The 21488-nt window shown below is 42.8% G+C and overlaps 1 long non-coding RNA gene across 1 annotated transcript in view; it reads left to right on the top strand.

Annotated features, from left to right (window-relative positions):
* LOC110146226 (uncharacterized) overlaps positions 1-16648 on the top strand; it is a 105012-nt gene extending 88364 nt beyond the window's left edge. The window contains exon 3 of the long non-coding RNA XR_011490531.1: positions 16529-16648. This is a non-coding gene — a long non-coding RNA (uncharacterized lncRNA). The remainder of the gene's footprint in view (positions 1-16528) is intronic.
* Positions 16649-21488: the final 4840 nt, after the last annotated feature.

Raw genomic sequence — 21488 nt, 5'->3', positions numbered from 1 at the left:
ACGGCTAGTGAGGCTTGAAGTTCATACCCTTGTGCTCTAGCTACATTGCTTTTCATTTTAGTGACTGCACTGTCCTGCTTAAAGACCAGGACAAGGGCAAAGAAGTCTATAATGGGGCTCTAGATTCCCTTTGACAGGCTGAAACAACCAAACCAAACCAATATACTCACACACACACACACAATTTGTAGCTGATGATTTAAAGGATGTGAGAAAATTCCATCCCTCAGAGTGACTGCTCCTCAATTCCTGGGGGTGCCAGCCTTTGGAGGAGGGTCCCAGAAACTCTGGTGTGATGCCGGCAGGACTGTTGTTTAGTCCCTGAGTCATGTCTGACTCTTTTGCGACCCCGTGGATTGTAGCCCTCCAGGCTCCTCTGTCCATGGGATTTCTCAGGCAAGAATTCTGGAGTGGGTTGCCATTTCCTTCTCCAGGTGTTCTTCCCAACCCAGGAGTCAAACCGGCATCTCCTGCGTTAGCAGGCAGACTCTTTAACACTGTGCCACCAGAGCTTCCCTGATAGTTCAGTTGGTAAAGAATCTGCCTGCAATGCAGGAGACCCCAGTTTGATTCCTGGATTGGGAAGATCCCCTGGAGAAGGGATGGGCTACTCACTCCAGTATTCTTGGGCTTCCCTGGTGGCTCAGCTGGTAAAGAATCTGCCTGCAATGCGGGAGACCTGGGTTTGATCCTTGGGAAGGGAAGATCATCCCCTGGAGAAGGGAAAGGCTACCCACTCCAGTATTCTGGCCTGAAGAATTCCATGGGCTGTGTAATTCATGGGGTTGCAAAGAGTCGGACACAACTGAGCGACTTTCACTTTCACCAGGGAAGCCTTGGAGGGAGGGCTACAGGGCAGTAAATCCAAGTTTCTAAGAACCACAGTCCAACAATAGGCAGCGGAGAGACTCTTCTAGGCTCCCAAAAGAACCAACTATTCCTGGGTTCTGAACACAACCAAGCCTGTGTTTTTAAGACTATATCTTTCCTGAAATTTCCTTCTTTTGGCTTGCTGTTATTTGCAACTTTTATAAGCTACTGAACCACATCAATGGTGTGAACAGTTTCAGAGCTTACATATTTCTTCTTGTAATCAATTTAGTCGATCTTGTAACTATAAAGAGTGAGATGGTAAATCCTGAGTTCCCATTCTGAGTCAGAATTTATGACAAGAACAGCGTGCTTGTGCCCAAACAGAACCATGCATGTATGGTAATATGGCACTTGAAATTTATGTACTTCCTTTTATCCAAGGAACAGAAAGTGCTTCGATAAAATGGATTAGGAGCCAACTGTCTTCAGCAGGCGACAAGAACAGTTCAAAATAAGACTGCAGAGGGAATCATTTAATTTCTGCAAGGCCAGGGTTCATATTAAACAAGCATGTTTCCCAATGTGTTACAGGAGTGGTTCCAGGAGACCACTGCCATTTCAACCCCATTTAACTGCATCTTTGCCCATCAGCTGTGTAATTGAAGAATTTCCTTCCTCACTGCTATTTGGAGCTGGTTGCCATACAGGACTAACTTCTGCTATTTGCTGAGGGTATTAGTATTTATTCTTTTCTACTCACTACTTAGCTCTTCTCCTTGGTAGAGGCAACTCTATCATTTTCTTTGCTAGTTTTAAAAAACTAGCCTTGTAAATAAGCCCACTTTAATTTATAACCCCACTATAAAATAAAATGACTTCTCTATATTACATATTTTAAAATGGCCATGGTGTGATAGTTCCTTGTATCTATTCCCTATTCCTGCAGTGTAACAAATTACCCAAAATTTGTTGGGTATTCTTGTTGGGTACTCAGGCACACTGAGTGCCTGAAAACATTTATTATCTCCCAGTTTCTGTGGATCAGGAGTCCTGGTGTGCCTTGACTTGGCCCTCAACTTCAGGGTCTCTCGCAAAGCTTCAGTCAAGGTGTTACTCAGGGCTATGGTCAAACCCAGGCTTGAGCGGGGGAGAATTCCTTTCCTTCACGTGGTTTTTGACAGGATTCCATTCCTCGTGCGCTGTTGGACTGAGGTCTTAGTTCCTCACAAGCTCCTGGTTGACGGTTTATCTCAGTCTCTGTACAATGAGTGTCTCACAGGCGAGAGGGTGAGGGAGATGTCAGCAAGACAGAGAGTGTTGACAAGATGGAAGTCAACCCTTTATATCTTAATCACAGAAGTGACCTCCCATCACCTCTTATTTTGTCAGTTCTGTTAAGCTACCAATTCATGCTTAAGTGTGGGGGATTACACAGGGCACTGAAAGCTGGGGGGCCAGGATCATTGTAAGCCATTTTATTTATTTATTTTTTTTTCCATTTATTTTTATTAGTTGGAGGCTAATTACTTTACAATATTGTAGTGGTTTTTGCCATACATTGTAAGCCATTTTAGAAGGCTGCCTATCATGGTCCTTCACATATCTTGTCTCACTTTATTCTCATAGTAATTTTCCAATGCATTTCTGGTCCTCCCATTTTATAGAAGGGGCAACAAGTTCTCTGACTCTCCTACCTGTACCTACTGACATTGAAATTCATTCTTAGTGACTCACAGTCTTTATTCATTTGTGTATTCATTTCATGAATATGTAGAATTATAATATATTTGGTATGCTACTGTGTTAGATAAGTTTGTATTCTTGGTAGAATATAGGTGTATACAAGCATCCTAATAGTTCTTAAGCAAGTGTTTCTTAAAGAGAGCAGCTGTTCATAAAGTATATTATAATGCCTAATATATTGAGTTAGAGCAACAGTAGATATTTGTAAGAATTATTAATCTATTAATTTTTTTTCAAATATGTAACATATTTTTCAGATATATCTTTTGGTTTTTGAGTGTCTAGCACCCAATCACTGCTGTTTCAGAGTTGAAACACAGATGAGTAGTGGTTATGATATGAAAAATGCCCCAGAAACTGAAATGGAGAATTTCATTCTAGTCCTATTTATAGCTCAACCTCAGTGTACAAAGTACATGGGGAAAAAAAACCGTATGTAACTTGAGTTAGCTCCACATTAAATGCATGAGTATCCACCCCAAGGCTCATCACTATATTGCTGGTGATATAACATACAGAAATACTTTTATAAATTAAAAATGCCTATAAACATGGATGAGTCTTTAAAACCGTCCACGCTGCTGCTTCCTTAACTCAGGGAGCTTACAATGTGTCGAGCCCTGTGCAAATTGCTTCTTAGAATGCTACTTGTTTAATCTTCCTCACAACTGCTCTAAAAAGCAAAATCAGAGCTGGCAGTTACTAGTTGTACAAAAAGGTTTCAATTCTGCTTGCTGATATGCCTCTGGGGGTTCCTGAGTCCTTGGTGGCCAGAGAAGAAGAGGTCCAAGTGAACCCTCCCATACTGACATAGTGAAATCCTAGAGTTTTTGAAAGTGGGGTTGTACTCCCATCACCAAGACCCACACAGAAACAGACCTGTGCAAGCATGCTTTTCCTTTTTAGAAAGGTATAATGCCTTTTGAGATAACAGAAACACTCAGGGATTTAAAAGTTAGTGAGAGGAACTACTCATGTAAGGTATTTCTTGGCCAACGGAAAGTGAAAGGAACTACTCATGTAGGGTATTTCTTGGCTAACGGAAATGTAGGAGTTCTTCCATGGGGTGTCATCTAACAGACTAGATGTAGCCTAGAGATGGTGATGCGGTCATCTCCCATCAGAGTTACTCCCTCAGAGTTACTCTGAGGCCAAAAGGAAAAGCTAGCCCAGTTTAATAAAACTCAACAACAAGCATCTAGAGAATCAATAAATGTTGGTTGATGCCCACAGGGCAACTTGGAAGCAAAGTTACACCAACTGGAGGACCTTTTGCAGATAGTTATTTTTGAACAGCAATCTAAGATGTATAAAAGCAGAAATAGAAATGAGTGATGGCAGGAGCCCTGACTTGTGCCTTGAAATCATTAGTATGCTGTTGTTGATTTGTACTTTTTATGGTGTGGTCAAGAGGTCCCCATGATTCAATGCCTCTTTTTCCTACCACCTGCCTCTCTTATAAAAAAAAGTAAAACAAAGCAATGCTAATTTATTCCTTAGAAGTTGCAGCCTCTAACGCAGCAGAGCAGGTAGGAAGTAGCTGCTGTAGTTTCTTTTACTTTTTTTCCTCCAAATATCCAGATTTCTAAGGGTTGAAAAAGCACAAACACAAAAACCTCATTAGAATTTTGGATTAAAGACAGCTATCTGTCTTGTCTCATTTTTGATATGCCAGCTGATAATTGGGCTATAGGCTGAGTCTAAAAATAACATACCGTACATTGAAATAATATTCCTTGGCTACATTTCCAAAGTGGTATTCTGGGACTTCTGTGCATTAATCCTGTAACAATAACAGGATTTGCGCTTTTAACTCCCTGGTGTAGCTTTGAAAATCTAGCCTAAAGCAGCTAATGTTGCTGCTGAAATCATCCTCTCACTATCCTTAGGGAAACGTGAAGATTAAAAAAATGACAACCCAACTGCTCAAATGACCTATACCTGGGAGAATAAGAGAAACAATCTATTTCTTCTCAGGAGCTGGACTGATCAATAAAAATATTTCAAAAGGACCATCATCCAATAAAGGCCTTAGAATTTGTATCCTACTTCAGAGCACCCACGCTGGATATTTCCAGTGTGACCATATGACATTTCCCATAGGTAGAAGAGGCAGTGTGGTTGTTGAATAAATGGAATTGAACTTGGTTGTGTGCATGAGCCTGTGTGTGTGTGTCTATAGAGGGAAGGAAGCTGTCATTATCGTGTATGTTTCTGGTAAACATTCTTTTGCCCTATAGAAATTGGGCGTATCCCAGAAATTAGGTAATGTTAATCACATCAACTGAAAAGAAAATGCATATCCTAAAATTTGTGCACAGCTCTAAATTGAAGCTCTAACTGGCTCTAAATGGAAGTGGCAGGAGTTTTTCAATGATACCATTAATTGCATTTTATTAATTGAGAAAAGGGGCTTTTGTGTAGCCATGGTTGTGATGGGCTAGATTTAATCAGTGTAGGTACCACTAACAGGCTGGCAGTGCTTTCGGCCTGCAATGCCTTTGAAATTCTAAAATGGAAAAGGAGGCCAACACACTGAGCAATTATTTCGGAACAGATTGCCCGTTAACATTTCATAATATCACTAAAACACATCCTTTCTGGGACGGAGACTTGCTTTGTCTATGAACCTCCAAGAGGTGGCAGCACCCCACGCTCTGTCGGCTGCTGCGTCCTCCAAACCGAGCTCAGCACGGAGGTCTCATCATTGCGTCACCTGAAAGCCAGTTTGCAGGGTGGGGGTGGGGGGAGTGATAGAGGGGAGATACAGCATTTTGCATCCCAGTTCTTCCGGAGAGTTCAGGAAACATCTGCACAGATTGCTTTAAAAGGATTTGAAAAAGGTTTTTTCTTTTCTTTTTTTTTCCCCTGAAATCTTCGGGCCTATGTGATATCTTCCTATGAAGACCACATGGGTGCACTTATGCGTTTCCTGGTCTGCTCCCTGAGGGAGGAAGAGTTTCAATTGTCAGGGATCCCCTGAGACCTCATTTTCAATTGCCTGTACTTGTCTTTATAAACACAGGAAGGTGGGATTAAGACAGCATCATCGACAATCATTTTTTGGAGCATGCGTTTGTGCACAGCACTTAACACAGCGTTGAGAATGTGACGCTGTCCCCGGCTAGAACACTTCTCTTCCCCAACCGTTCTCCCAGCCCCCTCCCTCATCTCATGCTAAAAATACTCCACAGAACAAATAGCCTTTGAGATAGCATGAAAACCTGCACAAATGAGTAATAGTATATAGCCTGACATGCAAAGTGTCAAATGCCTGAGAGGAAAAGCATCAGGTGACATGGGTAAAGGAGCTTTGGAGCTGGTCCAGACTGGCCGACGTCCAGGTATCTGTAGAACCTGGCCCTCTGCTTGTGTGTTTGAGGGCAAGAACTGGGATGCACTGAGGGCATTTTGCTGATGTGGGTTATTGGCAGATACAGGGGACAGGACTCTTATGGAAACTAGTTTACTGGAGGCCACAAGGAAGCTGAAACTGGGGACCCCAGCACAGCTCAGCCAGGGGAGTTCCTGTCCCCACTTTAGCCATCATAGGGACTTGCTTATGTGTCCATCACAACTACAGCCACCAACTTGGCCTGGCTTTTAGCGCTGTGCATCTTTTCAGTAGCTTATTTCTTTGGTCTCAACCTTGGCACTCTCATACCCTCTGTTTCATAGTTCTCCTACATGACGTGTGCTCGCTGTATACATTTTTCCAGTTTCTGTTCCCACTGACAGCTCAAGGACCATATTCCCTGTATTTCCCATTCAATTTCCAGAAACAGAAAGGAAGGGAGGGAGAGAAGGGAGGAAGGGAAGTGGGGGCCGGGGAGAGAGAGAGAGGGGGGAGTCTCCTTGGCTTGATTACATAAGCACATAGTCTCTGTGTGGATTGAGCTTTGGAGGCCTATCCACCTCGTGATAAATGAGCCAGACTGTGATTGGCAGTCCTCGAGTCATCTTTGTTAAAGACCTCTTAGGGTGCTCCTCAGCCTGGACAGTTAGGCACCGACATTCCTTTCAGGATAGCTGTGGATGTGAAAGGCACTGACTGATATTTTGTCCTTTCCTCCACACAAGGGAAGGAGCGGCATTGTTCTCTGAGGCCTCACAATGCTGGATGTCCTGTTGTCAGGGTACTGCTGCCCTGGTGGGTTACTCAAACTCTAGTGAAAGGTGAACTCTTCACCTCTTTTCTTCTTTGCAGGAATTCAGTCATGCAGCTTGGAGAATGATCTTAAGGGTGGTATTTTACATTCAATGTTCAATGATTCCGGAGACTTGGAGAAAGGGAAATAGAACCTTTATTTGAACCATGATGTCATGCGATTTTTGTACAGCACAGGTTTGTTTGGGCCAGGCTGAGGGAGGGGAGGGGTGTGGTTGAATTAGGTACCAGTCTCCTTGTTATAATCAAATTTTTCTTAATAAGATCTGGCTTATATTTTAATCCCAAGGCAGATTCTCGAGGGCTACCTCTGGGTGCCATAACTTATGAGCAGTGAGCAGCTTACATGTTTCCCAGTGAGTTGGCAGCACCCTTGCCTGTTACTGCCAGTCATCTGGAGCAGGGGTGAGGGGGGCGTGCAGGGTGTGATGGCCAGGTAGCTGCTACAGTTTACTGGTCTTGGGCCTTAGCCTTCCTCTAGTCTCTTCACTGTTACAAACGAGGCAGGCCTCACAAGGCAGCTTATTTGCTTTTGGTTATAAACTGCCAAGAATTTGAGGAACTCTTTCTTCTGCTGCTGTGTGCCTTGAAAGCTGAATATCCTCTCTGATTCTTCCAGTTGTACCAGTCTCAGCTGTAAGGTACTGACAGTACATTAACAGTGGATGTGAGGATAAAGTAGGGTGCAAACTACTGTTGGGTTTGTAGTGGTGATAGAGTTCCTTCAGCCCATCTATAGGGATTTTCATGTATGGTGAATTTGGTCACTGATTGCACTGCTTCATAGCATCATGTTTATCATTACCTGAAGTTTTTTAAGAAAAAAATATAAGTTGATGTTTCCTGATGTTCAGTTTGAACTCACTAATTAGGTTGTAAGTTCCTTGAAAGAAAAGGCTTCTCTACTGCTAAGCATCTCCCACAATGTCAAACATCATATAAAGAGTGGGCACTCAATAGATACTTCTAGTTTCAGGAGAGTTTTTGTTAGATCCTAAGAAGTCTAGATTCTTTCCAGTTATCTGTTTGGAAACCTGAAGGTACAGATTTGTTTTGACCGAATTCTACCTTCTCTTGATCGTTCAGAAAGAAGAACACCCTGGATAATGAGTTTTTAGCACTCAGAGTCCCAGGCCTCTGATGAGATTGAAAATGTCCAAGAATCTTCAGCTTTTGGCTTATTACTTTAAAAATCTTTGTATGTTTATGTATTTATTTGACTCCACTGGGTCTTAGTTGCAGCATGTGGGATCTTTAGTTGGGGCTTGCAAACTGTTCATTGTGGCATGTGAGATCTAGTTTCCTGAAAGAAAAAGAAGTTACTCAGTCATGTCCGACTCTTTGCCAGTCCATGGACTATAGCCCTCCAGGCTCCTCTGTCCGTGCATGGAATTTTCCAGGCAAGGATACTGGCATGTGTTGCCATTTCCTTCTCCAGGGGATCTTCCCAACTCAGGAATCAAACCCAGGTGTCCCGCACTGCAGGCAGACTCTTTCCCATCTGAGCCACCAGGGAAGCCCTTGACCAGGGATCCAATCTGGTCACCTGCATTGGAAGCACGGGTTTTAGCCACTGGACCACCAGGGATCCCCACTAATTTCCTCTTAGTTAACTTCCTCTTTCACCAAACAGTTCTCTCCTAGTAGGATAGGTGAAGTTACGCTGCAGTGAGGATAGCTTCCAAACTCAGGACAGATTCTGCCTGTCTGAGTGACCCTGGGTCCTAATAGCAGACAGCCTGTCATCTCAGCAGGCTCTGCGGGGCCTCTGCGGCAGAGGGAGTGAGAGTAGATAATTGTGCCCTAACTCTTAACTAAGTCTCCCCCGCCCCACCCTCCCCCGGGCCCCTGGAAAGCAACACACTTTATACCTGATCATATTCATTGGCTAGAGCATGTCTTGTGGCCATGCTTATCTTCAGGGGGATAAAGAAGTTCAGTCCATCCTTGTGCCTGCAGGATAAGAGAACCAGACATGCCCGTGACCGCCTCGATGACCTACACAGCTCCTCAGAGGGCTTCCAAGTTGCCAACTTCCAATTCATCCTTTATTGAGGCATGGAACCCTTGAGAATCACTAGAAACATTTTGGTTTTTTTGGTTTCACAGGAATTAAAAATAAAAATAAATAATTTTCAAATTTTAAACTCATAATCAAGATGATTTATATCAATAAAATTTTAAATTTATTATGTAAGTATCATTTTGTAAATGTTTCTGGCTCAACTCAGTGATCAGAAGCAATCAGTGCACTCCTTTCTGAATGCCATCTGTAAATAGATGGCTGAGGTAAGCAGTCCTCTGTGTTTATAGTTGCCAGGTCTGTTCTTGTTTATGATGCTTCCTGTACCTCACAATCACTTGGAGGCCCAGCAGCTTAGACACCTCCATAGAGCAGAGTCACTTTAAATTCATGGGCTGTGAGGTCCCACTCTTTATTTCTGCCCTATACCTGATTAGACTCTGTTGGTTGCACAATAAGACCCCAGGCTATTCAAAAAGCAGGCAGGAAGCTGACCTACTCATTCAGTTGTCCTGTTTCTCACTCCCCTCAATAATTCCCCTCCCTCCAAAGAATTAATTCTAACCATGAGAATATGAAGTTTATTCACCAGTGTAGTGAGCTTGGTATTCAGCTCTTTCAGTCCAAGTCAGTGGACTGTAACTCTGATGTGCGAGATAAGAGCCAACCATTACGTGACTGAAAGAGCCTTTGCATTAGAGTCTGAAAGTTGTCAGTCTCGCATTCAAGCTGTGTTATCTTGTAAAAGTCAGTTTGCCTCTCTGAACCTTCATTGGTGAGATTAGGATAATTATATTTACCTTCCAGGATGGAGTCTTCTGTCTATATAATGTAAATTTATATCTACCTCTCGGGGTCATGGGGATTTACGTTATTTTGACAAAGACAATATCCGGGAAATATATAAGTATGTATATCCCAAGCCGGTAACTTCTTCCCTCCTTTTTTGCTTGCTAATTAAGAGTCATAAATAAAATGCTGACGAGCTGCAGTCTGCCGTCTGTGCTGTAGCTGGAGGGCTGTTTTGACTTTGCCTGACAAATGGCTAACCAGCCGCTCCCGCCATGCCCAACTCAAGTGTTCAGCACTGAGAAATCCAGCTACTGCCAACAGCATCTTATAAACTTGTCACTGTTTACTTACTCGGTGACAGTGTTTTTGTTCACTGATCATCCCTGAGATTTCACCCATCAGGGTGTGTCTGTTTCCCTCAAAATGCCATTTAAACACAATCACTTCCCAAACCACATAAAAGTACTGAAGATCCCTAAGTGAGACTTGGTGCCTTTACAGTTCATTCCCATTGCAATGCAGGTGGGATGGAACGTCGTCTTTACAAAGCAGTAGCTAGATATACCTGGGACTTTATTCAATGGGCAGAAACTTCAGAATTGCTTCAGTATCCTACTAGCCAAGATTCCCAGGTAACCGGTTCAGTGGTTTTGCAAGGTGGTTGACGGCATGTTGGTAAATTGAAATGAGCCGTGGTGGGAGTGTTTGTGCATGTGTGCTGAGTCGCATCAGTCGTGTCTGACTCTTTGTGACCCTGTGGACTCTAGCCTGCCAGGCTTCTGTGTCCGTGGGATTCTCCAGGCAGGAATACTAGAGTGGGTTGTCATGCCCTCCTCCAGGGGTCTTCCAGACCCAGGGGTCAAATCCGAGTCTCTTATATCTCTTGCATTGGCAGGCAGGTTCTCTCCCACTAGCGTGGGAGTGTTTGCAGCATGAAAATTGGCAAACACTACAAAATCTGGCTTTTTCTCATGGAGAAGAAGCTAAACATTTACAAGCTCACCACTGTGCAGTTATAACCAAGTCTTTGTGCACCTCGGTCAAACCCAGATATGACTGAGGATGGGAGAAAGGACACTACAAATCAGAAGTATAAATAAAACTGTGGAGGTGAGTTAAGGGAGAAGGAGTTAACTTTCTTGAGCCTGTACTGTACGCCAGGGTCTACTAGATGTAATCTAGATGATTAGGATTGATACATACCAGGAGGTGTTTAGCAAGTTAATGGAGAGGGCCTACCAGAAATGTATTCACATGAAGGATAGAGAGACTCCCAGAGCCTGACTCAAACCTGGTCATAAGAGAGGAGGGACAATTCAAGGTACAGCAACGTGGTTTTCACTCGGGTTTCTATCCGGCCCAGACTGAGACTGGTGGAGGATGCTTTGGTGAGGGGGCTTAAGTAAAAGCTGTAAAGTCTGCTTCATCAAGACTGTAGTGCCAGGCAGCGTGTTTGGATTTGGCATCTTGTTTGTTCCAGGACCTTAGCTAGAGCAGTGTGGGGACAACAGATGCTCAGTGACCCCCTGGAGCTCAGTGAGGTGGGCTCACTTGTGAGCACTTTTACAAGAGTACTTGGCAGAGGGCTACAGTGCTGAATGAGCAGATGGGGGAAGAGTCAATAGAATTAATTCATATGACCTTGTATGTACCTTAGCTGATAAGGCAAGGAGGAAGCTTGCTGGCACATATATTTTATCAGTGTATTCTCACAACAACCATATGAGAAAGGCATTATTATATTCATCTTATAAGAAGATGGAGAAACCAAGGATCAGAGAGCTTGATCAACTTGCCTGATACGATGCAGAAAGTGAGTAGAAGAAGGATTTCCCTGGTGGCCTAGTGGTTAAGACTCCATATTTTCACTGGAGGGGGCATGGGTTCAATCCCTGGTCGGGGAACTAAGATCCCATGGGCCAAAAAAAAAAAAAAAATAAGTGGAAGAGCTGAGGTCCAAACGTGGCGTTGTCTGACTTCAAACACCCCTGGGGTCCCCCTATGTCCTTCCTTTATCCCTTGTCTCTGGATATTCTTCTGTCCTGTCCTTCTTTCTGGTCTTGGGGAAAAAATTGTCTCTCTTCTCTCTAAGGTCAACCTTTTCACTTGTGTCTATGATTTCTGTACCCTCCCATTTTCTGCCCCAGAGTCTTTATAAAGCGCTCCCTTGCTCTGTTGTCCATCTTTGATCTGTCCCTCGCCACAGACTTCTTTCCCTCTATCACTTGAAGTGAGAGTCTGTATTGGTTCCTTCATCAGTCTTCTCTCTCTTAGCCTTTCAGCTGCATTTTACACAGTTCAGATTCTTCTTTATTCTTGAAACTCTCCACACTCAGCTTCTATGACTCGATTTTCTCTGCCCTCTGTTACTCCTCTGGCCACTTCTGGCTCTTCTCCCTTTTTCTAATCCTTGAACTGTAGGCATTATTCTAAGAGTCTGGTGTTGGTTCTCTTCCTCTTCCTCAGTCTTTCCCCTTTGAGGTTCTCTTTGGCCTCAGCTCTCCACGCAGAAAATCCCAAATCAATAATCCACAGGTCTGATTGAGAAATGAATAGAAATAACTTGACTGGGTCTCTAGGGCCAAGAGCAGTCTCTGGCATAGAGTGAGCACTCAATAAACAAACGGGTTTTAGATGAAGAGGAACATTGTGAATGGAACTTGAGCATATGTGAATTGATTTATTTGAAGGTTACCCCCTTTAAGCACTGAATTCATCAAAGTCAGGAACTGTGCCTTTCCCCCATTTTTGATTTCTGACCCAGCATAATACATAATAGCTGTTCAATAAATGTCCCTTGAATGAATGAGTCCAAGCTTGCTAATAACTCAGCACAGAATTGTGGCAGTGCTTATATAGGAATTTAGACTTCATTCTATGTGCAGTGGGCTTGGAGCCATCCAAAGGTTTTTCTCATTTGAGTAACTCAATTGGAGCCGAGCTCTAGGATGACTCATCTGGCTGCAGTCAGTGTTCAGAGCCTTGCACCATCTTCCTCCCTTGCCCTTGCTATTCTATCTCTAATCCGTGGTCCAATCTTGTTGATTTTACTCAAGAATATGGCTTTATGACTTGTGTCTGTGTTTTTGTTTCTATTCTCATGGCCACCTCCCAAGGTCAGCCCTAATTACGTCTCGTCTGGGTTTCAGTGCTGGTCACTCTCACTCCAGCCACTGTTCTGTATGCCACAGGCTTTGGCTATTCTACTAATGTTTGGCTCTGTGTTTGAAAAGAAAGAAAAAAAGAGCAAAGCTGAATTGGTTCTGGGAAAGCAAGGATAAAGAGGACTAATATAACTCCCCATTTTCTGCCTTTAATCTTATAGGTCCTTTAAATCTGCTTACTGCTTTGGTTTTACCCTTGAATTGCCTGAGTGGATTTATCCCTTCATTGCTTATAACAAAGACTAGGATTTCATCCCCACAATAAAGCCAAGTTGTAGGAGAAAGAGAGTGGACCATTGGAAAGGTTGCGCTTAACTATAATGTTAAAGAGAACAGAGGAAATGTTCTGTCTTTTCGGAAGGAAGAACACTCTTTTAGGAAAGGGAGGACAAGGGAAAATAAAAAGTAAGAGATAGGGAGAAGATCTTTAGATAATAGATGAAGGGAAGAAAAAAAGAGAGAAGAGCTGAGTTTCTGTCATTTTTTCATAGGTAGTTTTGGGTTAATAGGCCCTTTCTGAAAATACTTTTTTAGAACTTTGTGGGTCCAGAATTTACACTAGTAAAATTAGTGAGCTGATGGGCTTTAGGGGACATCTTTGGGGACTCCCACACTTAAAAAAATTAGGTCAGTGTTATGCAAAGTGTGACCTGCCTTCTGCAAGGAGTTAAGTACAAAAATGACAATAAGTAGAAACTTTTTGGTATCTGTACATTGCTGCTGTGATGGGCTGAAGGTAGGTGGTACCAGCTGGAGGGAGCCAGTTACAGGCATTCCTTCCTATCTCTGTGGCTCAGTAACTTCAGATTGGTAGCTTGGAATCAGTCATGACAAGAAGTATTTTTATGTAACAAATGGGCAAATGCCACAGATCAGGACTCCTTCTCCCCCACACCCTGGGTGCTGAACATTTACCAGCTCACCACTGTCTAGCTGCCATATCCACACACCTGATCAGGGGACACTATTGAGTTGTTCAGTTTACACGGTGAGCTGCTTGTAGCTGCTGCTGCCTACTTAGCAAGCATAGTAAGATGGTGTAGCCATCAGCCAAAGAATGGGGGAAAACTGGTTCTTCATCATGGGGAATTTGAGATGCACTGCCTTAGATCATCCTCAGCTTGTTCAAGCATTCCAGCAGAGGTCTTCATGATAATCACACGGAGTGGCCCACAGGTTTAGAAACCTGCTACTCCAGGTCGCTGGATCCAGGGCAGTATAGAGAAGCAGAGAAGTGGTATGTGAAATACATGAAGGTGTGTGTAATTAGTCTACCAGGGTTGCTACAACAGAAGACCATGGACTGGGTGTCTTAAACAACAGAAATGTATTCTCTAGCAGTTCTGGAGGCTGGAAGTCCAAGATCACAGTGTTGGCATTCTCTCCTTGGCTTGCTGATTGCTGCCTTTTTGCCATGTCCTTACGTGGTCTTTCCTCTGCATGAGCAGCTCTGGTGTCTCTCCTTTTTCTTATAAGGACATTGGATTAAGGGCCCATCCTTTTGACCTTATTTAACCCAAATTGCTTCTTTTAAGGCCCTGCCTCTAAATATAGTGACACGGGACAGTTAGAGCTTCATGAAATTCAGCTCATGAACTTTAAGGGACGCAGTTGTGACAGTGTTGACTGTCAGTGTTGACTCTCTGGACTCATGTTGCATTCCAGTCAAGCACGGGGTAATGACATGAAGCTGTCGTTATGAGGAGACCTCAACTTCACTCTAGGGATATCTTCTCACTTCTCCTGGATGCAGCTTTCACTTACCAGCAATCTCCAACCTCACCAGATGCTTCCCCTCTGTTGGTTCCCATCTCTCCTACCTAGTCTTCTCTGACTCCTCCTGCTTGGAGAGGAGTCTCCCTCGCCTGACTCACCCTAGTACTCTTGCTGTGTATTGTTAAGTTGGTGATGAATCTTTGCAATGCCTTTCCTGATATCATCTCAGTATATACACTGCATGTGTTTAGGGCCTGTCTACCCAGCTGGATTGTAGGTACCTTGAGAAGTGGATATATCACTCTTCTTGATACCCAGCCTCCTCCATTCAGTGATTAATTAGCTGTGTGCCTTTTATAGACTACGAAGTCAATGAATATTGCAGAGTTGATGTAGCTTTTCCTAAAACAGTTAAGGTCATCATACACTCAGAGATGTACGTGGAATCAAATTCATAGCAGTAAGTACTGAGACTTTTCCCCTTTATTGTGGGTATCGAGCCAGAATTTTCCAGTAAATGTTCTTACAATCTCATTTGTGGATATCATTGTTCCAGTGAGTTATTATGATTTTTAACTCTGACTGTGGCACAAAAGAAACCTGGGTTTGAGTTCTGGTTTTCCCAGTTACTGCTGTCTGGCTTTGAGTAAGTTATCTAAATTCTGTAAGGCTCGGTTTCTTCATCTGTAAATTACGAGTAATAATAATACCTTACTTCACAGCATGGTGACCAAGAAGTAAAAGAGACATAAGTAGCACTATGTGGATAGTGGATGTCCATCATTAATATTACTCTGGTATACAGAGGAAAGAAAAGGTAGAAATCTTAACAGTAGATATCAATCTGCACTCCTCAGAACTAGGAGTAACATGAAAAGAAAACCATTTGCACACCATCAGAGGGTCAGCTGTGCAAATAGCACATTTAGTGCCCGATGCCAAGTGCTCCTGGATTAAGAATATTGTGAAGAATCCAGAAGGAACACTTGACTCTCTATGACGCGTGTGCTAAGTAACTTCAGTTGTGTCCGACTCTGTGTGACTCCAGGGACTGTAGCCCACCAGGCTCCTCTGTCCATGGGATTTTCCAGGCAAGGGTACTGGAGTGGGGTGCTGTGCCCTTCTCCAGGGGATTGTCCCAATCCAGGAATTGAACCCGTGTTTCTTAAGTGTCCTGTGTTGTCAAGCAAGTTCTTTACCACTAGCGCCACCTGGATGGGTTGACTTCTAAGCAACCTTTGGCCTTCTTGTGTTGTCATCAACCCTTTTCCCAAGTCCCACTTCCTTTTGTAAAACATAAAACATCTTTGCCTACAAAGCACTGTACATGTATGGAGTTCTGTTATTCTGGAGGCCATTGGGTTGCACAGGAAGTATAACATCATTAACTGGAGATAAGTCAGCATGACATTTGTCTTAAAGTTAAGAATAAAATAAAGTTAAGGGACTTTTCCTGCAGTCCAATGGTTAAAACTCTGCCTTGCAATGCAGAGGGCTTGGGTTTGAGCCTTGGTCAGGGAACTAGGATCCTGCATGCCCCATGGTGTGGCCAAAATTTTTTAAAAATTTAAAAAAGGCTTCCTTGGTGGTCCAGTGGCTAAGAATCCCTCTGCCAACACAGGGGACCAGGTTTGACCCCTGGTCTGGGAAAATCCCACATGCTTTGGAGCAGCTGAGCCTGTGTGCCACAGCTGCCAAGCCACGAGAGAAGCCACCACAAGGAGAGGCCCGCACCACAATGAAGAGTAGCTCCTGCTTGGTGCAGCTAGAGAAAGCCCGAGTGCAGTGACTAAGACCTAGCACAGTCCAAAACAAAACAAAAAAAACTTCAAAAAAACACTGTAGTCTAACTAAAACTTCTAAATGTTCCAGAGCAAGCTTAGGTGGGAACACTCCTGTAGGGAGAGCATGAAGGCAGTGAGTGGGAAGACAGCCTGATCCTGTGCTTCTCTAGGCCAGCCGGTGCAAAGCAGAGGCCTCCAAAAGACGCAAAGTGGCTTGTCAGCTTTTCTACATGTTCTAACAAGCTAGGCGTACATCCCAAAAGGTATACTGCAGTATTAAATTTCATTTATATATACTATAAAGTTTCCCCTGTGTGTCCTGCAGGCTGGGAAGCGTCCATGGGTCGATCCCTTTGTGAATTACATGGAGCTGACAGGGCTGAAACCCACAATGACCCAGATGAGGATTGAAGCTTGTGCTGAAAGAGTGGCTGCCGCCCCAAACATGTAAGTAAGTAATATTAATCCCCACTGAGCAGAGTGGTGCAAAATTATTAAGGCTGCCTCCTGAAGAAACTTCTAATGCAGTGTGTAATGAAAATGTCAGGTGTGTGAGTTATTAGGCGCTGCCCTGCTGTTCTGAAGCACCAGGTATTTCTCTACCTGTTATCCAAGCAGCAGAGCCTTGTGAGGAAGGCAGTTGGGCCTGAGGAGAGCAGACAGTTATTTGTGCTGAGAGGATCATAGAGTGAGTGACAGCAGTGAAGCTAGCCTGAGGAGAGGGTGGCATGTCTGTGGTGGAGATGACGTGAAGAGGAGCGTGTCGGGAAGACATGTGGGAGGACGACCCTGACTGGTCTTTGACCCCGCATAATGTCATGACCCAAATCGTCTGGCCCTGTGAATTTTAAAATTGTTCTCAGGGCAGCTCTTATTATTAGGAATTCAGATGGGATCATTGCAGAAAGAAATATGTTTACAGTTATTTCTGTAGTCGTTCTAGAAATGCAAACTCAGTGCTCGGCATTTATTTACATGTATTATTTATTTTGGACCTCGTAGAAGTTTGCATCTCTCCAACCTGTGTGTTGCTTATCTCAGCCAGATTCCTGGAGTCTCTCCGGCTTCCTCTCTTCTCTCAGTCATGTCCAGTCGTTGTCAAACGGCACTGAGCAAGTTAATCTTTCTTGGTCTCCATTTCCTTGAGCACTGCCTTTGTTGTGTTCCTTAGAGTCTGTCCTGTTTTCTCTTTGCCACTTTCCTTGCCTGTACTCCGTCTTGTCTAGACTTTCTTCTCTCTGGTCTCCCTCCTTCCACCTCTTCGCCTTTGACCTTCCCACCCAGAGCATAGCAGGAAGATAGCTAACACCATTTACTGGATGCTTTTTATGTGCTAAGCTTTGGTTGGGGGGGGGGGGGGGGGTGTTACATATATCGTATCTAATGTTTCAGTAACCCTGGAAATGGTATTGTTACTTCTACTGTTCAGCTTGGGAGGTTCTATCCATATTGGCTAATGAGAGTCATGGCTAGAAATTATAACCTAGGGTTGGTGAACCTCACAGTTCATGCTGTTCCCAACATGTGCTGCTTTCTCTGCTCAGAAATCTTCAGCGGCTCCCATTGCCTAATTAGTAGATCAAATCAGGTGTTTGTTTTTTTTTTCTTCTGAAGTCCGGGCTCTTGTATCTCAGCATTCAAGACCCTTTAAAAATTTAGTTTACTGTGTTTCTAGGCTCTCCTGTCAACCCCTGTCACACACCCTACTATTTAGCCAGAAAAAACCAATAGCCAAACAAACAAAAAGCCTATTTTTATTTATACCCATGTTTTCTTTCCTAAGTGCTTTTATACATGCTTTTTTTTTTTCCTGCCTGCTGCAGAGACTCTGTCATTCCTTCCTCTGTGTAAGTAAGTGCTGCCCAAGCAAGCCCTGAACAGAGTTTAGCTGGAGATCCATTTATTTTCTGGTTCACAAAGGGTATATTGGATCTTTATTAAATAGTCTAAAATGTTCTTCCAATAATGTTTTTCTTTAATATCTTTTTAAAAGACATTTAAAGTGAATCAGAAAGCAATTAAATGATTAATTGCTGCAGCCAGATTCTGCTGCCCTCAGCCCCTGTGGATGCTATCTGACCGATTAACCTCTGTTTCTGAGCTCTGTCTGATTGAAGAAGGCAATGACGGAAAACGCTTGGCCTATCACATGACTGATCTTCGCTGTCATGAGCCATCGTTTTCTAACTGCAAGCTTTCATTTTCAAAGTCCTGGCATGATTTCAGGAGCTGTAAACCCTCATGTGAGTAAGTGAGCAGTAAGAACTGGCAGTTTTTCAATCTCAAGTCTCCTCAGCTTTAAACCTACATTTAGCTGTGATTTTTTTTTCCACCTTGAGTTGGGCATTCTTTTTGATAAATAAAATAGGGTAGAGGTGAATTCGACTGAGACAAATATGAGTTGGTCCAATTAGGGCTGACTTTAGAAAAAAACCACAGCTGCCCCAACATTAATTCCATAGTCAGGTTAGGAGGTGAGAGAGGAATAGTGAATATATGGGGTTCCTAATTTTCCTTCTACACCCAGGGCCACAGGGTGGGGAGCACTGAAAATGCAGCTGAAAATTATGAGTACGTTGATGCAGATGACCCATGTGCCAGTTCTGATGTCTTGGGGAAGGTCAAGGAGTAACTTCTCCAAGGTCTGACTCTGAATGGAAGAGCTTTGTGAGATATTAGGGAAGGAGAGATCATTGGAAATATTACTTTCCTAGTTATAATGCTTAAGTAGTTGGAATTCAATTTAATGCACAATTTAATTGTTTTTAGTGCATTTTTAGTGGACAGTGTGATTAATATTATTTACATTAAGGGTAATCTGAAAACAAAAATGTGAATATACAATGAAGGACTTCCTCAAAGATTTGTTCCTGCTTGATGGTTTTATTTTTAAATTTGTATACCAAGTGTTTTGTTATCCTCTTTTTATTTCTTAGCTTTTAAAACAAAGTAGCAAAAGGAGGATAGAGGAGGGAGAGAAGCTGTGCATACCACAAAACTGTTAAGTAGGCAATGTGATGAAAGCTAATTTGTAATTTCATACTAAGGTTTTGATTCTGCATCTGTTTTTTGTCGTTGTTTTCTTCTCCTTTATCATCATATCTAGCAAATAATTATTGACCAGCCAGTGTCCTTATGGTACCATTTTAAGAAATTTGATATAAGAAATCCTATAAGGAAAAAAACCATATTTTTGTTGTATGAAGCTCTTTTAGAAGACAGTTGCAGACAGCCACAGAAATAGTAGTAGCTTATATTTATGGAGTCCTCACAATTTGCCAAGCCCTACTCTAAGTGCTTTGTATAGTATTAGCTCCTTTAAATCCCCCTCAACAACTGTGTGAGAATGGTACTATTATCCCTATTTTATAAGTGAGAAAACTGAGGCACAAGGAGATTAAATTATTCATCTACAGCCACACAGGTGACTGGATCCATAATTTGAGCCCTGTCAGTTTGAATCCAGAATAAAAAGATAAAATAAATATAACCATAATGAAACTAACCTTGTTCTTTTTAGATTGCCTAAACTTGCTATCACCACCAGTGAACTCTGAATGGTGATTCGTATAGAGCTTGTAAGACTAGAAGAGAAATTGTTAGAGAAGAGAGATGGTGAAAGAGAGTGAAAAAAGTGAAGATGTTAGCAACGGCACCTGTGTGAATTCCGAAGTAAGGATTCTAGGAGATGGTTGGCAGCACCCTCTGTGTGTGCTCAGCGGGGCCACAGCATGGACTGGTGGGCAGGGAGGCCTATGGGTCAAGGAGTGTGGCTGCTGACTGATTTTTATCGCTCAGTGTACTGCTTTCCTGGTTCTCTGCTGAGACAGGTGATGCCGACAGCGCGCCTTGCATTCCATTCCATCTGAAGCACTTGTAGATTTCTGGCTCACATCTCCTTCTGCAGAGCCAGAATGTGTTTCTCAGACCTCTTACTGCCTCAGTACACTTAGGAGAGGTCCACCATCCTTTGTCTAAACACAAGGAGCCAGATACGTGTAGAAAGCCAAAATTTTCTAGGTTTTAGAAAGGTAAAATGGTATTTGTCTCATATATTGCATATTATTTTCAGTGGAGTCTGGATCAGCACCCCATACTCAAATATTTTATTTCCACCACAAAATGTATGTGAGTGAGACAAAGAATGACTATCCTCAGCTATATGTTAAGAAGGTCAGATTTTGCCACCAGATGAATTTTTGTGCCACATTTATGGAGCAAACTTTTGGTTGCAGAGCTTTTTGGATTTTGGAATTGAGGTTGCGGAATATGGAATTGTATCATCATCAATTCCTTCCACTCTAACTTGGCAAGAAGTTGACAAACCTGTTCCTGCATTTCCTACACTGGCTAGGAAGGGGTCTGACTTGGGCTGAGCCTGAAGAACCTCAGGAGGTCTCGTCTTCTCATTCCAGGTTTTAGTTGGGAAGGCAGACAATCTGGAAATAGAGTCAATATCTATACACTCTATATTCCCTGCAGGTTTGGTGGACAAAAAGTAATAAAGAAAATACAAACTCAGGAAAGACAAGATTCGGGGTTTTTTTTTTTAAACTTATTTTCGTTAGTTAAAAAAGCCTCTCCCCTTCTCTCGGGAATCACTTAGCTTAGCTTGGAGAACCACAGATTAAAGTACAATATAGTGAATATTATTAAAAAACAACCTGTAAAAATGCATTATCCTGAAGATTTAGCAGCTAATTTTCTGTTGCCTTTACTTCTTACATCATTTTTTTTTTCTCTCAGTGTATAACCTTCTTTAAATTTTATGTCCTGTTCTCAAATTCCTCCTGGGTTTAATGACTAATCTCTATTTGTGTTACCCTGGTGAAGCCTATAGAAGTAAAATCATAAATTAATGGCATATGTTTGTAGCTGTAAACAGGGGACAGATTCAGAAATATACAAACACGCCAAGTACCCTATTTCCTAGAGCTGCAATGCTCAATTCCCAATTAACCTTAGATTTATAAGCCTAATCAAATGGCCCAGTCTGTTTCTGTTGAAAAGCTGTGCAATGTGTATAATCTTTCACCTGACCTAAATCTCTAGTAAACCTTGGAAAGTAAACTCCTTTGTGGAGCTAGTCACTTTGTTAGATGAAGCCAATGCCCCTTTCTCAGGCCCCAGGCTCCCATTTCATGTGCTGTAGGACAAGTGGCAAAGGGCAGTCTGTGGGGCTTTATGTAGGAGGACAGTCCTGACTGCTGACCCAGGTCTGTGATAGTAGGACTGTGCTGAGTCACTTGCACTTTGCCCCCAGGTCTTCCTTCCATTGACAGAGG

Source organism: Odocoileus virginianus, chromosome 12, assembly GCF_023699985.2.
Source record: "Odocoileus virginianus isolate 20LAN1187 ecotype Illinois chromosome 12, Ovbor_1.2, whole genome shotgun sequence".
In the NCBI taxonomy this organism is placed as follows: Eukaryota; Metazoa; Chordata; class Mammalia; order Artiodactyla; family Cervidae; genus Odocoileus; species Odocoileus virginianus.
This window is presented reverse-complemented; position numbering and strand designations above follow the sequence as displayed.